At 42.0% G+C, this 17,951-nt stretch overlaps 1 protein-coding gene across 1 annotated transcript in view; it reads left to right on the top strand.

Annotated features, from left to right (window-relative positions):
* The first annotated feature begins 4,365 nt into the window (after positions 1 to 4,365).
* Positions 4,366 to 17,951, top strand: part of LOC138964719 (uncharacterized) — a 79,190-nt gene continuing 65,604 nt past the window's right edge. Inside the window, exons 1-2 of the mRNA XM_070336751.1 lie at positions 4,366 to 4,754; positions 6,092 to 6,162. The gene's annotated coding sequence lies outside the window, so the exon portion shown is untranslated. The remainder of the gene's footprint in view (positions 4,755 to 6,091; positions 6,163 to 17,951) is intronic.

Here is a 17,951-nt window from a genome sequence, read left to right as displayed (position 1 = left end):
TAAACCCTACACGTTTTCGATTCCGATTGTTCTTGCCTTGAAATAATAATTCGGAAAACATTCATTTACTGAACAGATGCAGTCGTATTTCAGTGTAGTCTGCTACGTGCTGATCTAGCTGCTACGTTATCGGAATAACACTTGTGTTTTCTGTTAGCTGCTGGGAATTGTATACTAACTCATCATTTGGTAATGTGGATAATAAGCTACATGCCACTAACATGGCATAATTATGAGAGGAATCTTCGCAAGTCGAAACTGAAAAATTAGACACAGCGGGTTCTATTTTTAGATCAGTGGCAACTGTGGCACAGGCACATGCAATCTGTCAGAAAAAACCCCACTTCTGCTTTAATTGAGAAGCAGGACATTTATGGTCATAATCATTGGTATTGTGGAGAATATAAGCTACATGTCATTAATTAATTCTGAGGATGAGAGTACACTCTCGCTTAGGCAAAGGGCGGAAGAATACGCTCTGTGGAAAAGTTAGCGCACTCCAAAAGTGCGCTAACAGTTTTAGCGCATCGCCATTAGCCAATCAACTGGTTCACATCAGTCATGTGACACCAGTACTTACTGACAATTATTATTATTATTATTATTATTACAAACGCTAAATATTTGATTAATTAAAAAAAAAGTTGTTTCTCTTTTTTTTTCTTTTCTCTTCTTGTTTTTCTCCTTCTTTTTACACACACACACACACACACACACACACACACACACACACACACACACACACACACACACACACACACACACACGCACGCACATTTCTTTCTTTCTTTCTTTATTTGGTGTTTAACGTCGTTTTCAACCACGAAGGTTATATCGCGACGGGGAAAGGGGGGGAGATGAGATAGAGCCACTTGTTAATTGTTTCTTGTTCACAAAAGCACTCATCAAAAAATTGCTCCAGGGGCTTGCAACGTAGTACAATATATGACCTTACTGGGAGAATGCAAGTTTCCAGTACAAAGGACTTAACATTTCTTACATACTGCTTGACTAAAATCTTTACAAACATTGACTATATTCTATACAAGAAACACTTAACAAGGGTAAAAGGAGAAACAGAATCCGTTAGTCGCCTCTTACGACATGCTGGGGAGCATCGGGTAAATTCTTCCCCCTAACCCGCGGGGGGCGCACGCACATACACAAACACACACGCACACACACAAACACACACACACACACACACACACACACACACACACACACACACACACACACACACCGCCACAACCATCGTCCCAAATCCTAGTCAATGTTATAACATTTAGTCAAAACTTGACCCAATGTAACTATACGAGGGGAAAAACACCACACACAATGCGGATAGTATAATATTATTTTAAGATGCAAATGGGTAGTGTGCCTGTGTCACAAAGCAACGCGGACCTTCGGATAGAGAGTTATTGCCCGACATATCACTCGACTAGAACCAAGACAGGGAGGAAGAGGAAAAAAGGGAGGGGGAGGAAGAGGACAAGGAGGAACAAAACACATTCTCAAAGACATTAATGGCTTTTGAATTTAGATTTATAGGACCTGTGTTTACTCTGCGAACTCCTCGAAACAGTCATGTCTGCTTGACACTTCTGATATTGTACAGTGCTGCGTCGCCCCGACACTTGTGATATAGTAGAGTGCTTCATGGCCCCGACACTTGTGATATAGTAGAGTGCTTATTGTCTTCATGGCTCTGACACTGTTTTGACAGCCATGGACCTTCACCCTGACAACTCAGTATGAGTCGATCGGTACCCGGATGTACATTACTTCGAGAAACATTGGTGTGCACGAGTCAGCCCCCGTGTCTGATTGGTTGAATTGGGGTTTGCAGACGTGATTTCAACCAATCCGAGCACGCAGCTGGCACCCACTGAGTTGGTAATACTCTCGTGCACATTCTCCCAGGATCTGGGTGCAGACATCGTGTGGCACTGATTAAAGATACTCTCTTCCCCGTGAAAATCATCTGGTACATCCCTTTTCATCTACCATATTTTTATCCTGGGATAAACAGCATCATTGCACTTTGACACTCACCAACAATCGAGTCTTGCAACTTCCGATGCAGAACGCAGTATTTTTCTAAATTAATATCCCTGGTTTATATAGCTATGTGTTACGAATCATGTCAAGAAAGGCATTCCACTCATTACAGAACGCAGCATTTTGCTGATCTAATATCCCTGGTCTATATAGTTACGAATAACGAATCATGTCAATAAAGACAGGCTGCGGATGTTGGGGTTGAATCCCGGGGGAAAGATGCTCCTTTCCTGAATGCGATATACAAGATGGTTGACACAGGAAGGAAGATATTCTTAAAGGCTCAATCTTTCACCTGTAACCGATTCGAGTCTCATATAGGGCTAGACTTTTACATGGGATAAGGCCAAATATTCGATTACTTTGGCCTATTTTGATGTGGGCTGGCATTTTTGACTTGAATCTGTTGCACGGAAAAGTATACAGAACACAGCAAGTCTGCTTTGCTGTGATCTGCCGATGTTTTTAACAAACCAGAGTCTCAAGAAAACAGGCAGAACACAATGAGTCCCCTTTGCTGTGATCTGCCGTTGTTTTGAACAAACCCGAGTCTCAAGAAAACCTAGGCAGAACACAGTAAGTCCACTAATTTGCTCATAGTTTTTTCATTGAACCAAATTTTTGAAAGAAACTAAAGCAAAAAATGCAGAATGCATGCAGACGCTTACTTCCAGTAAAACTTTAATCGAGAATGTCTTTGCTTTAAATATATAGATCAGAACAAAAAAAACACAAAACGTGTTTTTTGGACTTGCTGTCTTTTGACAGAGGTGGGCAGTAATGTCTCAAATGACTTGAAATTCCGTATTTACTTTACGACACGTGTCAGCACCAAGCTCCAAAAGTTTGAAGGTAATGCGTTGGCGAGTTACTCAAATGTATCATTTTTTGTCTCATTACCCGCTAAAACGGCTTCAAAAACTGCCTTTTATGCCTTCTGAGAGGATTGGCACCTACACCGCGTCCTTGGTAGACAGGATATGCGAACAAAGCTGACTGAGTTGGATGCAGATTTGATTGTTCTGTCTAAGGACATGCTTAACATGTTTCGTTTTAGCAGTTCTCATTTGTTGTCAATTTTAACGCGGGAACCTTGATTTTGTGAATTTGATTTTGGGGGATGTCTGTATTGTAGGTTCCACTGTATCGACACTACGTCATGTAAACTCAATCTGTTCACTGAATAAGTTAGGGGAATAAACGGCCTTTCCAGTCATATAATTGGATTTACGATCAACAGACTCATCAGAAACATCTGCCCTCAAACGCATGTGTGAAGGTTTTTTATGACGAGTAGTGTAGTTCATGTCTGTACATGTAGTACACACACGTTGCAGTTAACAACACCTTGTTCACTTATGTGATTGTTTAACACGTTGGTAGATCATAAAGAGGGATGAAATTCGTCAACGACTATCTTTACCTCAATGACAAAAATGCATGTTTACGATTTGTGTACCTTGTTTACCCCGTATTACACACTTTATGAGGAAGTGAACATAAGACAGCAACTGCACACTATTTACTAATCGGACAGCCATTAAGTGTCCTCCACAAATCTGCTTTTGTTTTTGACGTGCTTTATCTGGTTCATATTTTACAGCAGTTTGAAAACTACGTAAAATCGCTTGCACTAAATACAGAGCTGCTCTGCAAATGTGTAAAATCTGTGTATAATCTGAAAATGGATATGACAATGGATATCACATCTGTGTAAAACAGGGCTCGTTGTCCACACCTATATTGCAGCAATATGAGGACAACTTGCATTTCCATTTTTAGGGAGGTGTAGCTATTTGCGGACATCCGTCACTATATTGCAGCTATTTGCGGACCAAAGACCGCCTATTTGAGGACGTCCGCAGAGAGTCGCATTTTTCGGCCGATGTCCGCAAATTGCTGCGATATAGCTGTAGCCAAGTGGCGTACGCAGTCTTTTTGTGTAATTATCTCCTGCCCGACCCAGTTGCCTCCCCTGTCTATTATCTTCCCCTGACCCAAGTTGTGTCTCCCTCTAGGATTATTGTGTGTCTACTATCGTAGGGTAGACTCCGACCGGATGCATTTCTAATCTCTTATCTCAGATTTAGGTGGTCGTTATGTAATGTGCCGCCAGCCTGTCTGGGTAATCGTTGGACTCGGCGTTTTGTCAAGTGGGTGTCATTCCTTTTGACAGGGTACATCATAGAAGATGCCAGGTGGCTTGGAGGTTTTAGTCTCTTACCCCCCCCCCCCCCCCCCTCTTCTTTGTAACTGGTCGTAATCTATAGATCTAATGAGCCTTATCCGGTGTGCGTAATATTTCCGGTGCGTGACACCTCTGTAACGATTTCTGCCTCTTTAACGATCCCTTTCATTTGGCAGGCAATCTTAAGACGACGCCCCCCGTTGTCTGACACCCGGGTATCCTTCCTATTGGCTTATCGCCACAGGGTATCGGAAGTGACCAGCCTTTAAAAGACTGAGCATTTAGGCTAGAGGAGAGAACGCGATTTGTGATACTGAGCTGTGTGCTGCTCATATGTGTCGGTTGACGTGAACGGTCGAAGTGCTGACCAAATTTGTCGCGAAGTTGTAATCGGTCGACGTGTGGTTGTAACTGAATTCCGAAACCTGTGCTCTTGTGTTTCGCGACTATCGTCAGCAGCAGGTTTTGTGTTCCTTTTACGTGTGCTCACTGAGGAGAATCTGTAAGTAACTAAATGCTTTATTCATTCCTTATGCTGTATTCTTTCCTTATGCTTTATTCTTATGTTTCATTTGATGCTATGATGTTTGCATGTATGTACATTTTGACGCTGATTTGGTCCCGGGCGATGTCCGACCGGTCTCGAGTGATGACGCCATTTTGATCTATCAGAGAGATGTGCTTTCTAGATCAGTTTCTAATCACTTTCATGATTTGACGCTGGAATTGAGCGTTAATAACTTCTAATATTTGATGACCAGTTGTTCTAAAGTTGTTTTAGAGTCTTGTGAATTAAAGACTCGTAAGAGAATCAAGTAAGGCAGACTCGTTCTCATACGTTTGTTTCCGCTGAGAAAAAGCCTGTCTCGCAATATTTTATGTCGAGAAGACCCATGTGTATCGTTGCGATCTTTTCCCCATTTTATCACATTATTTCTGGAGATCAGTAAAGTCTGAGTAGTAGTCGGTTAAAAGCCCAAAGTTAAGCCCTCAGTGCCATTGGCCCGTAAAGCTACCTATTTACGATTTAGGCGCAGAAACCCCTGCAATTGATGAACGGGAAATATGGTTGACACATATATTTTGGGAAATGAACTCGTATCATGAGTTTGATGAATTCAGGCATGAGAATGATAGAGATCTTCTGAGTTAAGATTTCAGACAATAGGAAGATATTGTCTACAGGCTGCACAATTTTGACTATTAATTCTCATGTTGCACTTTAAAGGCGCTTGCCTACAGAAGAACTTTGCGACTGAAACAACCTAACATTTTGTGCAGTCGCATAGATGCAAAACAGACTTTTAATCTAAGGCGTTATGATTTAGTCGCGCTTCCCTGTAAAGTAATAGACTGTTGTCTGACGCTTCATTTTGAAGCATGGGAGCTTGCGCTTACCCCATGCCTGAGTTATCTTTCTTATTCTTGTCGTTATTATTCAACTCGATGAAGATGTGTCTTCATGGCGATGAACATACTTAATAATAACAATTATTTTGCAGTTGCGGTTCATGCATTTGGTTAATTTATGTAGAGCATTTTCCAATGCAAGGCTTAGGCCTAAGGGAAGATGTTGGTTACTTCCCTTGACATTAGCTGTTGTGGAGTTGTTTAACTCACTGTGGATTCTCTTTCAGAGAATGCTGTGTCTGCAGGATTTTGGCTGTATTGTTACTTGTCTATATTTGTCATGATTATTTTGACAAATGATACAGTCATACATTCATAGGTTTATTGTGGAATGTATGTATGGTTAGGATGCATTGCTATGAATGGTGCGTTTTACTTGTTATGCCATGTACTTATATTATGTTTTCTTTTCTTTTCATGTGTCATCAGACACTGCTTTCTGGTGTCTACTTTCTGGTGTCTGCTTTCTGGTGTCTACTTTCTGGTGTCTACTTTCTGGTGTACGTTAAGTAAAAGTCACGTTTTCGCAACCTCTGTCTTGGCGTCTCATTTTTGCTTCCTGGCCTATCCCCCCCCTTCCACTCCACCCTATCACATCGCGATGGACGACCCCATTTGGTCCCATTTGGTCCGCATATGGCTGTAAATCCACACACACACACACACATGCACGCACGTACGTAAACATACACAGACACACACACACACGCACGCACATAAACACACACACACACACACACACACACACACACATACACACACTCACACACACACGCACACACACACACACAAACGCGCGCACGCATTATTTGTTTGCATGCCCGTTCTATTCAGATCTCCGCGAAAAGTATATAATTATGAAAATGTCGAACGGAAGCAGTAGAACTGCCTTTAAAATACACTTTTGGAAAATCCCTGCACTCACACCAAAAGAAATGCTGCCATGTTTATTTGTTATCCTCTCAAATTAAGGGACGAATGCGTCAGTTGAATTAAAGGTACGATTACTCAACTGAACATTGCTATAGAAAGCCTTTTTTGACGCTGCGTTAAAGGCACAGTAAGCCTCCCGTAAACCATCACAGATACGGTCAGGCTTTTACACACAGTACAAACACCCTTTCATTTAAACACTCACCGATTGAGAACATCCTAGGTGCCCTCCGTAAAGAGCGAACAATTTTCAAAGAATTTATTTTTGCGTGGTTTATCTTACCCCTGAGCCATCGTGAACCCGTGTGATCCAGTTTCCCTTTTTCACAATGTAGTCGTCAGTTAGTCATTTGAATGCGACTCGATGTGAGCTTATCTACAATAGCACGTTTTTATTCACGAAACAAACGGCTGTGGTTCACAAGAACTCTAGCGATGGCTTTTGACTGTTGAGAGGAACGGCGATATGCATAAACCGTCGTCTGCTACGACCCTTGCGTGACCCTGCTTCCGGGCTTTTCTTTTTTCAAACTTTCACAACTTCGAATTGTACTGAACTTGTCTTGATGAAAAAAATTCTTTTGTAAGAATGTTTGTGTAACAAGCTGTCAATTTATTATTTAGATTTTAAAAGTTAGGTCTAGCGCAAAAACGCACCACGGTCCAAAAACATTCTGATAATCATCGATCCACGGCTATTGCCAGTTTACATCGATAGAATGAGACCCGAAGGGAAGTAACTCATTTTTGACCTGAGTTCAGGATGGGTCCAAAAAGTGTTCGAGACAATTTGCAAAATTAATTCTTTAAAAATTGCTCGCTCTTTACGTAAGGCACCTAGGATGTTCCCGTTTGGTGAGCGTTCAAATGGAAGGGTGTTTGTACTGTGTGTAAAAGCCTGACAGTATCTGTGATGGTTTACAGGAGGCTTACTGTCCGGGCGTGATTTCCGGTATTGCGGAATATTCATAACAGCCGTCCAGCACCAAAACGAGGCGCCATTGTTGTTGAGGAACAAGTCCACGAAAATAAATTCGTTGAAAATTTCTCACGCTCGACAGAAAGCAGCCAGGATGTTCCCGTTCGGTGAGCGTTCAAATGGAAGTATGCTTGTACTGTATGTAGACGCTCGGGGAGCTCTGTGATGGTTTACGGGAGGCTTACTGTGCCTTTAACCTCCCAGCAATATCAAGAAAAAAATCTGGTTTAAACAAAAATCTTATTCAGATTGATCACCAAGCTGTATTATATTGTATTGTGTTACATTTTACTGTAACTACCTCTCTGCGTAACAGACCCTTCGTGGAACTCTACCCGAAACTGACGGACATTGTCCAGCTGTTGTTCTTTAACCATCGTGGTCAGTGCCGGCCACTCCACGTTCTTAGCGTCGATCTTGACCACGCTAATGACCTTCTGGAAGAACACGGACAGACAGACAGACAAACAGACAGAGAAACACTCACTCTCTCTCTCTCTCTCTCTCTCTCTCTCTCTCTCTCTCTCTCTCTCTCTCTCTCTCTCAAAAATAACGCAATACTACGTCTTATAAAAGAAATCGTGAAGAACTCTCAAATTATACTTCGCAATAACGCATAACTTCATTTCGTTTACACACTTAGGCAAAAACATAGTAGTGGTCAGTGACAACGGCACTCAGTTCTCCAGTGAGGAATTCTCTGCCTTCGCCACTGCCTATGGTTTCACCCATGTAACCAGCTTACCCAGGTATCTACGGAGCAATGGAGAGGCCGAAAGAGCTGTACAAACGGTAAAACTTCAAATGAAAAAAGCAAAGGACCCCTACCTAGCCCTGTTGATGTACCGGGCCACTCTTCTCCAGAACGGCCTTTCGCCGAGCGAACTTCTCATGGGCAGAAAGCTGAAGACGCGAGTTCCAGTACTTCCCAGCACCCTGGCCCCAGCAAGGCAGGGCCATGAAGCGGTCAGGGCAACAGAGGCAGCCAACAAAGAAACCCAACGGCGGAACTTCAACCGTTGACATCAGGCCAGAGAGTTACCTCCTCTTCAGCCAGGTGACTGTCTGGATACGAGACATGAAGCGCCCTGGGGAGGTAGTCTCCAAAACAATCCACTCCCGCTCCTACATCATCAAAACTCACCACAGCAACATCCGACGCAACAGATCTGCTGTCGTGTCTACACCCAGCACAGATGGTGACGTTCAGCCCTCCACTCCACCAAAGCTACCGGTTCCTCAGCATGTTATGCCAGGACAACCACTCCCAACAGCTCACAACAGATCTGCTGTCGTGTCTACACCCAGCGCAGATGGTGACGTTCAGCCCTCCACTCCACCAAAGCTACTGGTTACTCAGCATGTTATGCCAGGGCAACCACTGCCAACAGCTACGCCTTCACCCCTAGCAGCTGGACCTGAAAGTGCTTCTACACCAACGCAGTCTTCATCAGTCTCTCCCACTACTTGATCAGGCAGCCGCAGATGTATCGTCAAGCCTAATAGACTTGATCTGTGAGACAATGTGACTGGCAAACAAGTGCTGCTAAATTCTGTTATTTTGTTTCGAAAAGACCAACCCAGTCCAACAAAATAACTATGCCTACAAAATTATTTTGTTTTATTTCGAAAAGAATTAACCGTGCATATTACAAGTACATGTTGGTGAATCTTCCCTTTTCAGTAATCACTTTGTAAGGAGGAAGTTCAACAGCTGAAGAAACACTGCAATAATACTCAACACTGTAGTTCTTAACATACCAAAGTCAGTATTATTGTGTTTTTCCGATGTATATTCAATAGAGTAGAATTCTTTGTGTTGTAGAATGTAGGTCAAACACATATTGGCTCAGTAGAACAAAATGTCAAAGGACCTAAAGCAAAAACTCTGAAAGACCAAGGTTCACTAATATAAGGACTGAACAGATGTGTTTACTTTAGTTCATTTTATTATTCATAAAAGAACTTGTGAGGGAGATGTGGTAATATCAAAAGAACTTGTGAGAGAGGTGTGGTAATATTCAGTAGTATATCGTATATGTAGCACTCGCTTGTCCTCGTTTCTGACTGTAAGCAAGATTACTACAATCTCAAAAGAGAAATTACATTGATGCTGAATAAACACAATATGCAATTTAAACACACCAATGTAAACAACAATTACCCCCCCTCCCCAACACACACACACACACAAACACACACTCACAGATGATATATCCACATAGCCTCTGGTGCTGTATCAACTAAGCGTTGGTGATGTATCCACATAGCCAGTGGTGCTGTATCAACATAGCCTGTGGTGCTGTATCAACTAAGCGTTGGTGATGTATCCACATAGCCAGTGGTGCTGTATCAACATAGCCTGTGGTGCTGTACCAACAAAGCCTGTAGTGCTGTATCAAAATAGATGTAATAGATCAACATGGTCTGTGGTGCTGTATCAAAATAGATGTAATAGATCAACATGGTCTGTGGTGCTGTATCAAAATAGATGTAATAGATCAACATGGTCTGTGGTGCTGTATCAAAATAGATGTAATAGATCAACATGGTCTGTGGTGCTGTATCAAAATAGATGTAATAGATCAACATGGTCTGTGGTGCTGTATCAAAATAGATGTAATAGATCAACATGGTCTGTGGTGCTGTATCAAAATAGATGTAATAGATCAACATGGTCTGTGGTGCTGTATCAAAATAGATGTAATAGATCAACATGGTCTGTGGTGCTGTATCAAAATAGATGTAATAGATCAACATGGTCTGTGGTGCTGTATCAAAATAGATGTAATAGATCAACATGGTCTGTGGTGCTGTATCAAAATAGATGTAATAGATCAACATGGTCTGTGGTGCTGTATCAAAATAGATGTAATAGATCAACATGGTCTGTGGTGCTGTATCAAAATAGATGTAATAGATCAACATGGTCTGTGGTGCTGTATCAGCAGAGCCTGTGGTGCTGTATCAACAAAGCTTGTGGTGCTGTATCAACACAGTTTGTGGTGCTGTATCAACATAGCCTGTGATGCTGTATCAACATAGCCTGTGATGCTGTATCAACACAGTTTGTGGTGCTGTATCAACATAGCCTGTGATGCTGTATCAACATAGCCTGTGATGCTGTATCAATTACATAGCCTGTGATGCTGTATCAACATAGCCTGTGATGCTGTATCAATTACATAGCCTGTGATGCTGTATCAACATAGCCTGTGTCGCTGTATCAACATAGCCTGTGATGATTTATGAGCAAAGCCTGTGGTGCTGTATCAACATAGCCTGTGATGATTTATGAGCAAAGCATGTGGTGCTGTATCATCATAGCCTGTGATGATTTATGAGCAAAGCCTGTGGTGCTGTATCAACATTGCCTGTGATGATTTATGAACAAAGCCTGTGATGCTGTATGAACAAGTCCAGTGTTGTGGTGCTGTATCAACAAAGCCTTTGTTGCTGTATCAACACAGCCTGTGTTGCTGTAACAAAAATAAAGGTGTTCTTATTTAAATCTGGATTCAAAAACCGAGACAAAAAACTTGAAAGGTGAGAACTGTTTACATGGAGCACTCAGGCGATTATAAGTCAAGCAGTGCATGACAGCATTGAGGCAGCATCAATATTGTGTTTGTTTTCTCTGGTCGATCGTCGCTTGACAACCTTGCTTTGTTCACCCGATTCCTTACTGAAGGCAGACCACGACATAAAAGTTTTACGGTGCGCCTATAGAAATTATTCCACTGAGAGAGCACACTGTGGTCAATACACAGCTCAAAAGGACGTGGGTAAATGCGTCCGATCAATAATAAGCTTGTTCTCAAGTTTAAAAGCTCAACTCCGCCTTACATGAGGTTTACCGGCAGAACGGTGATATCTTTCACTAAAACAGCAATAATAACCTTATGGGACACACTCACAAAAGCCTTCAACAACATTAAAATGACACTTACAGATCACTTGAATTGCTATTTAGCGCACGTAAACCACACACCAGTTTTCGTGGTTTAGTAAACCCCAGAGCCATCGGGGCCCCGTGTGACCCACTTTTCAAAACATGATCAATTGAGTGGTTTGCGCTTTCCATCTGCAAAAACATGTTATTGTGCACCTCTGAATCTAAAACACAACAAATGACTGATAGTGACACAAAACAGAGTGGCGGCGTCTTCAAAGAAACTGTAGAGGTTTGCGGAAAAGTCGTCTGCTTTGGCAATGGTAAGATGCAGCTACTTTGATGTGATAGTCGCCCTGTTGCGGAACTGAACGTTTTTATGCGCGCAATACTCAATCTACACAGGCTTAGCAGCAAAAAGTATAAAATGTTTGAAATCTCAGTGGGAAATGGCCATATATCGTCGCTGTAATTCACAAACCTGGTATCTCAATTGTTGCCGTTTTGAGAAAATCGAGAATTGTTTTTTTGAAAATCCACCGCATCAAATATAACTTTAATTCATGGGTTTATATTTCTTTAGAACAGTGCAATAGCAGTCTGAATTTGTGTTAATGTCGGTTGTTAATGATATTCGATACAACTGAGAAAATACTGTGAGATAGGAGCTTTTCATCAAAAATAGGATCTTTTTATCCAAAGGAGTCATTCAGAATTAAGAATATACGAGGTTTTTTTCTCCATTTGTCGGCTAACCTTCAGTGGCCATGTTTTATATTTCTGAGAACAAAAAGTATTAGTTAGCTAAAAATACAACAGAAGCAATTAACCTGTATATTCCATGTTATGACATAGTTTCCGTCCAAGTGTGACACGAAAACCTCGAAAGTTTAACCCAAGCGCTCCCTTGAAACAAATGAAGATAAGAGTTTTCTTCTGAAGTCATTTTTCTCACTTAAAGCAGCAGATGTAGATACTAGCTTTTCTCACCACATTGTCAAAAAATAAGGGAGCTAAAACCTCAAAAATTGAAATAGGAGGTTTGTGAATAACAGCGACGATATACATGTACAACCTGTCGCACACATTGTAACATTCAACAGCATGGCTGTTTTCTGTGCAGAGAAAGTGTCTGGTTTTTACATTTAGTCAAGTTTTGACTAAATGTTTTAACATAGAGGGGGAATCGAGACGAGGGTCGTGGTGTGTGTGTGTGTGTGTGTGTGTGTGTGTGTGTGTGTGTGTGTGTGTGTGTGTGTGTGTGTGTGTGTGTGTGTGTGTGTGTGTGTGTGTGTGTGTCTGTGCATGTGTGTGTGTAGAGCGATTCAGACCAAACTACTGGACCGATCTTTATGAAATTTTACATGAGAGTTCCTGGGAATCAGTGATATCCCCGGACATCTTTTTCTTTTTTTTGATAAATACCTTTGATGACGTCATATCCGGCTTTTTGTAAAAGATGAGGCGGCACTGTCACACCCTCATTTTTCAATCAAATTGATTGAAATTTTGGCCAAGCAATCTCCGACGAAGGCCGGACTTTGGTATTGCATTTCAGCTTGGTGGCTTAAAAATTAATTGATGACTTTGGTCATTAAAAATCTGAAAATTGTAAAAAAAAACAAAAAATTTATAAATCGATCCAAATTTACATTCATCTTGTTTTTCATCATTTTCTGATTCCAAAAACATATAAATATGTTATATTTGGATTATAAACAACCTTTGAAAATTAAAAATATAAAAATTATGATCAAATTTAAATTTTCGAAATCAATTTAAAAACACTTTCATCTCAATCCTTGTCGGTTCCTGATTCCAAAAACATATAGATATGATATGTTTGGATTAAAAACACGCTCAAAAAGTTAAAACGAAGAGAGGCACAGAAAAGCGTGCTATCCTTCTCAGCGCAACTACTACCCCGCTCTTCTTGTCAATTTCACTGCCTTTGCCACGAGCGGTGGACTGACAATGCTACGAGTATACGGTCTTGCTGAAAAATTGCATTGCGTTCAGTTTCATTCTGTGAGTTCTTCTTCTTCTTCTTCTTCTTCTGCGTTCGTGGGCTGAAACTCCCACGTACACTCGTGTTTTTTGCACGAGTGGAATTTTACGTGTATGACCGTTTTTACCCCGCCATTTAGGCAGCCATACGCCGTGTTTCTATAATCCACCGAACTCTGACATGGATTACAGGATCTTTTTCGTGCGCACTTGGTCTTGTGCTTGCGTGTACACACAGGGGTGTTCGGACACCGAGGAGAGTCTGCACACAAAGTTGACTCTGAGAAATAAATCTCTCGCCGAACGTGGGGACGAACTCACGCTGACAGCGGCCAACTGGATACAAATCCAGCGCCGCGCTACCGACTGAGCTACATCCCCGCCCCATTCTGTGAGTTCGACAGCTTGACTAAATTAATGTTGTATTTTCGCCTTACGCGACTTGTTTCTTCTGAAGTAAACACAGTGTGACACTGACATGCGCTTAGGTTGTGAGTCTACCAGCCCATTAACAAGCATTGGGGTCAATTCTGCTGATCAAAATGTATTGTTGGAATAGGTCTGCTTAATATTCTGACTGCAGTTTTGTAATAAAATCAAAGAACACAGATGTTTTAAGTATCAAACTCAAAGTGCTTTTCACACACACACACACACACACACACACACACACACACACACACACACACACACACACACACACACACACACACTCTCACACACTGTGAGTATGACTGCAAACATGAATTTGTACTTGTATTACTGTATTACAGAACCTGATCTGAAAAAAGGACAAGAAAAATGTTCATTCAAAATGAACAGCGTCGATGCAATGTCCACCAAAGATTTATTTTGGGAAGTGTTAAAGGTTAGGGTCAAAAGTTTTGACGCAAAGTGGATATTAGCGGCTCGCAAACGAAGATTCGTCCAAATGATGGTTAATAACAACCTGCAGCGGACGGAAGCTGAAAATTAAAGGTACATACAGTTCAAACAATCATTCAACTGTATTTATTTGACCTTACACAGACTGTAGGAAGAGGCAAACCGTCTTGAACAATATTTTTCCCCAGGAAGCGACTACAAGAACACAGAAGACTCGAAGGTGAGTGACGTACCTTGTAGTCTTTCTGTGATAGTAGTAGTCCAGTGGACGATACCTTCCGCCTGTGGTCCAACCACAGTTGTTGGCAAGTGTTCGTGTCCGAGGTAGCCTTCAATGCCGTACTGAGCAGAAATCTGCGCGTACAACGATGTTCCTTCAAACAGCACGCTATCTAAATCCGTGAATCTGATCGAAAATACCGGTGTTTGAAATCCCTAGATCGACATGATCACGGGGGCTGTCGACATTTGTCAAACCGACGAACATCAACAAAGCTGCTAGTGCAATAGCAGTACATTGTCTACCGCTGGTGTCACCAAATATCTCGCAACCCTGGTGTAAGTTACCAAGCAAAGATCTTACCATGATGATGATCGGGATTGAAGATCTTTCCTTGTGCAAGGCGCCCCTGTATGAGTAAAGTTACACCACAACTGATGCAACCGGCCGCATCCGAACAAAGGACGTCGAAACGGCGCGAAACACGTCCTCTCGGTTAGTCTCGGATTGACTCGGCTCTTCTCGGTCTTTTTGTTTTTGTTTGTTTGTTTGTTTCCTTATGGTCGGAGTGGTATATTTATGTACATCTTAGATTAAAAAACACCCGAAAGCTGTGTTTAATCGTTTCGGGTAAATTGTACATTTTTTTTCCAGCTTTGAAATTGTTTTGGCTTGGAGAGTTTGGCTCATGGCCCTGTGGCAAATTCAATTGCTTTGGCTTGGAGAGTATTCTCCTCTCGCAAGTTTTTGCTGACTGCAGATACCAGCGTCGTCCGCGACGCTGGAACAACAGCAAATTATTCATGCAAGCTTGCTGTATTAACGATTTCTTTATCCATTTAATAAAACACTGAATTAAAAGATAACAACTATAACAACGTGTGTGTGTTTGTATGAATGTCTATGTGTATATGGACGGACACTGATTAAACCTGAGACTCATCGATTACCCAGGTGAGTGTAAAAGAGGGAGAGAGAGGGAACTTTAAGGTGGGTGCATGGGGACGGACATGTAGTAACAGATATGTTTTAATCTGTAATCTTAACACATGCGCCTAAAATTAGGAACAGATGCCATTCCACCACAAATACTGTCAAGTCTGACAAAAACGCCCAGTGACACTGAACCCCTATCCCTTACAGAACACATGCAGTATACATGTACTCACTTCCTTTCGTCTGCGTTTAGTGAAAGCAGATCGTTCTGATGACATTGGTATCCGGTTTCTGACCTCCTGTGAGTGGTCAACAATTGTCGGAACTGGAACTGCGTTAGGCAACAGCTGTTTTTTGTGTGCCAGGTTTTCTTGCCGGCTTAACTGCGTTCGCATTAGAAGAAAGTGTCGCGAAACACAGCACATCGTGTTGACCGTTTCCAGTTAATCAGTCTTGCTGCAGAAGTTGTAAACCCATCGGAAAAAGATGACAACTGATGCCTGAACCTTTTTTCTATACTTCATAGCTATCAGCAGCCGTGCGCATTCCTTCGGCGTGTTGTTGATGCTCGATGTAGGCAAACGCCCACTTGAGCGTAAGCTGTAACTTTCGGTTTCCGGACACTAGATGACGTCACAGCCGGTTCTCGTCTACTGGCGGCCATTTCGAAGTCTCGTGTAGCAGACGAATTTGGCGGTTATCGAAGAAAACGTTTTTAATTAAATCACAATGATACAGCTACGAATCGGTGAATTTCTTTACATTTTTGGCATCTTCAGGTGCATTTCTATAACCTTCAGTCATCGGTTAGTGATTCTAATAGCCTTTAAAACAGCCTGGTCTGGTCCTTTAATTTGAGAGGATAAAAAATAAACATGGCAGCATTTCTTTTGATGTGAGTGCAGGGATTTTCCAAAAGTGTTTTTTAAAGGCAGTTCTACTACTTCCGTTCGACATTTACATATGATTATATACTTTTCGCATAGATCTGAATAGAGCGGGCATGCAAAAACAAATGTGTAAGGGTCAATCAGTCTGCTGTGTGTGTGTGTGTGTGTGTGTGTGAGTGTGTGTGTGTGTGTGTGTGTGTGTGTGTGTGTGTGAGTTAAACAATCTCTGTGAATGTGTGTGTGTGTGTGTATGTGGCTGTGTGGCAACAAGTCTGCCTTATTTGTGTTTGAATGGACTTTAAAACTAGTATAAAGTGTACGCTTAGCATGCAGTCTTGGCTCCAGCTATGTTTCTTAATCCGGGTCTTTTGACACACTATCATCTCCAAACTGAACTAGGACCCCGCCCGCAGCGGGCTGACTGACAGGCTGTTTACGCTCGCTGTCATAGCTAGCCCGCCTGCTCATGAAAACACCCCAGCGTTTTGCTTTGCTGGAGCAACCAGGGGCCGTATGCATGAACTAGAAGTAAGAAAAACTGGAAGTAGAGGCCTATTTCTGAAGTGGGAACTCCCGAAGTTAACTTCCTAACTGTTCACTATGCATGAACTGACTTCAACGCCGAAGTAGTGACATCGAGAGTATTAAGGTCAAGGTCGCGGAAATTGAGGGAATCCCTAGTAATACGCATGCGCACGTTTCTGTAAACATGGCAGTCAACAGAAAAGGCATGGCACGTGTGCCCAAAATGAAAGTAGCTACGGAGGGACGTTCTGCATCATTTACTGACAGTAAAATTGCTGTGCTGTTGACAGAAGTTTTTAACGAAAGAAATATTATTCTGAGCAAATGTTAGAGCAGCCTTACTATAAAACATAAAGACACTGCCTGGGACTGGGTGGCCGAGTGGTAACGCACTTGCGCTCGGAAGCGAGAGGTTGCGAGTTCGACCCTGGGTCAGGGCGTTAGCAATTTTCCCCCCCTTTCCTAACCTAGGTGGTGGGTTCAAGTGCTAGTCTTTCGGATGAGACGAAAAACCGAGGTCCCTTCGTGTACACTACATTGGGGTGTGCACGTTAAAGATCCCACAATTGACAAAAGGGTCTTTCCTGGCAAAATCGTATAGGCATAGATAAAAATGTCCACCAAAATACCCGTGTGACTTGGAATAATAGGCCGTGAAAAGTAGGATATGCGCCGAAATGGCTGCGATCTGCTGGCCGATGTGAATGCGTGATGTATTGTGTAAAAAAAATTCCATCTCACACGGCATAAATAAATCCCTGCGCCTTGAATATGTGCGCGATATAAATTGCATAAAAAAATTAAACAAATAAAAAAATAAAATAAAAAAATTAATCCCTGCGCTTAGAACTGTACCCACGGAATACGCGCGATATAAGCCTCATATTGATTGATTGATATATAGCAGACCAAGTGCGCGTGAAATGGCGCGACCTAAAAAAAAACCGTACACGTGCAGGACTTATCGGCGACGGCGACAGGGGGTGGGCCACCATCTCTCTCTCTCTCTCTCTCTCTCTCTC

The sequence above is a fragment of the Littorina saxatilis genome, linkage group LG4 (genome assembly GCF_037325665.1).
Source record: "Littorina saxatilis isolate snail1 linkage group LG4, US_GU_Lsax_2.0, whole genome shotgun sequence".
Classification (NCBI taxonomy): domain Eukaryota; kingdom Metazoa; phylum Mollusca; class Gastropoda; order Littorinimorpha; family Littorinidae; genus Littorina; species Littorina saxatilis.
The sequence above is the reverse complement of the archived record's forward strand: the minus strand, read 5'-3'. Positions and strand labels throughout refer to the sequence as shown.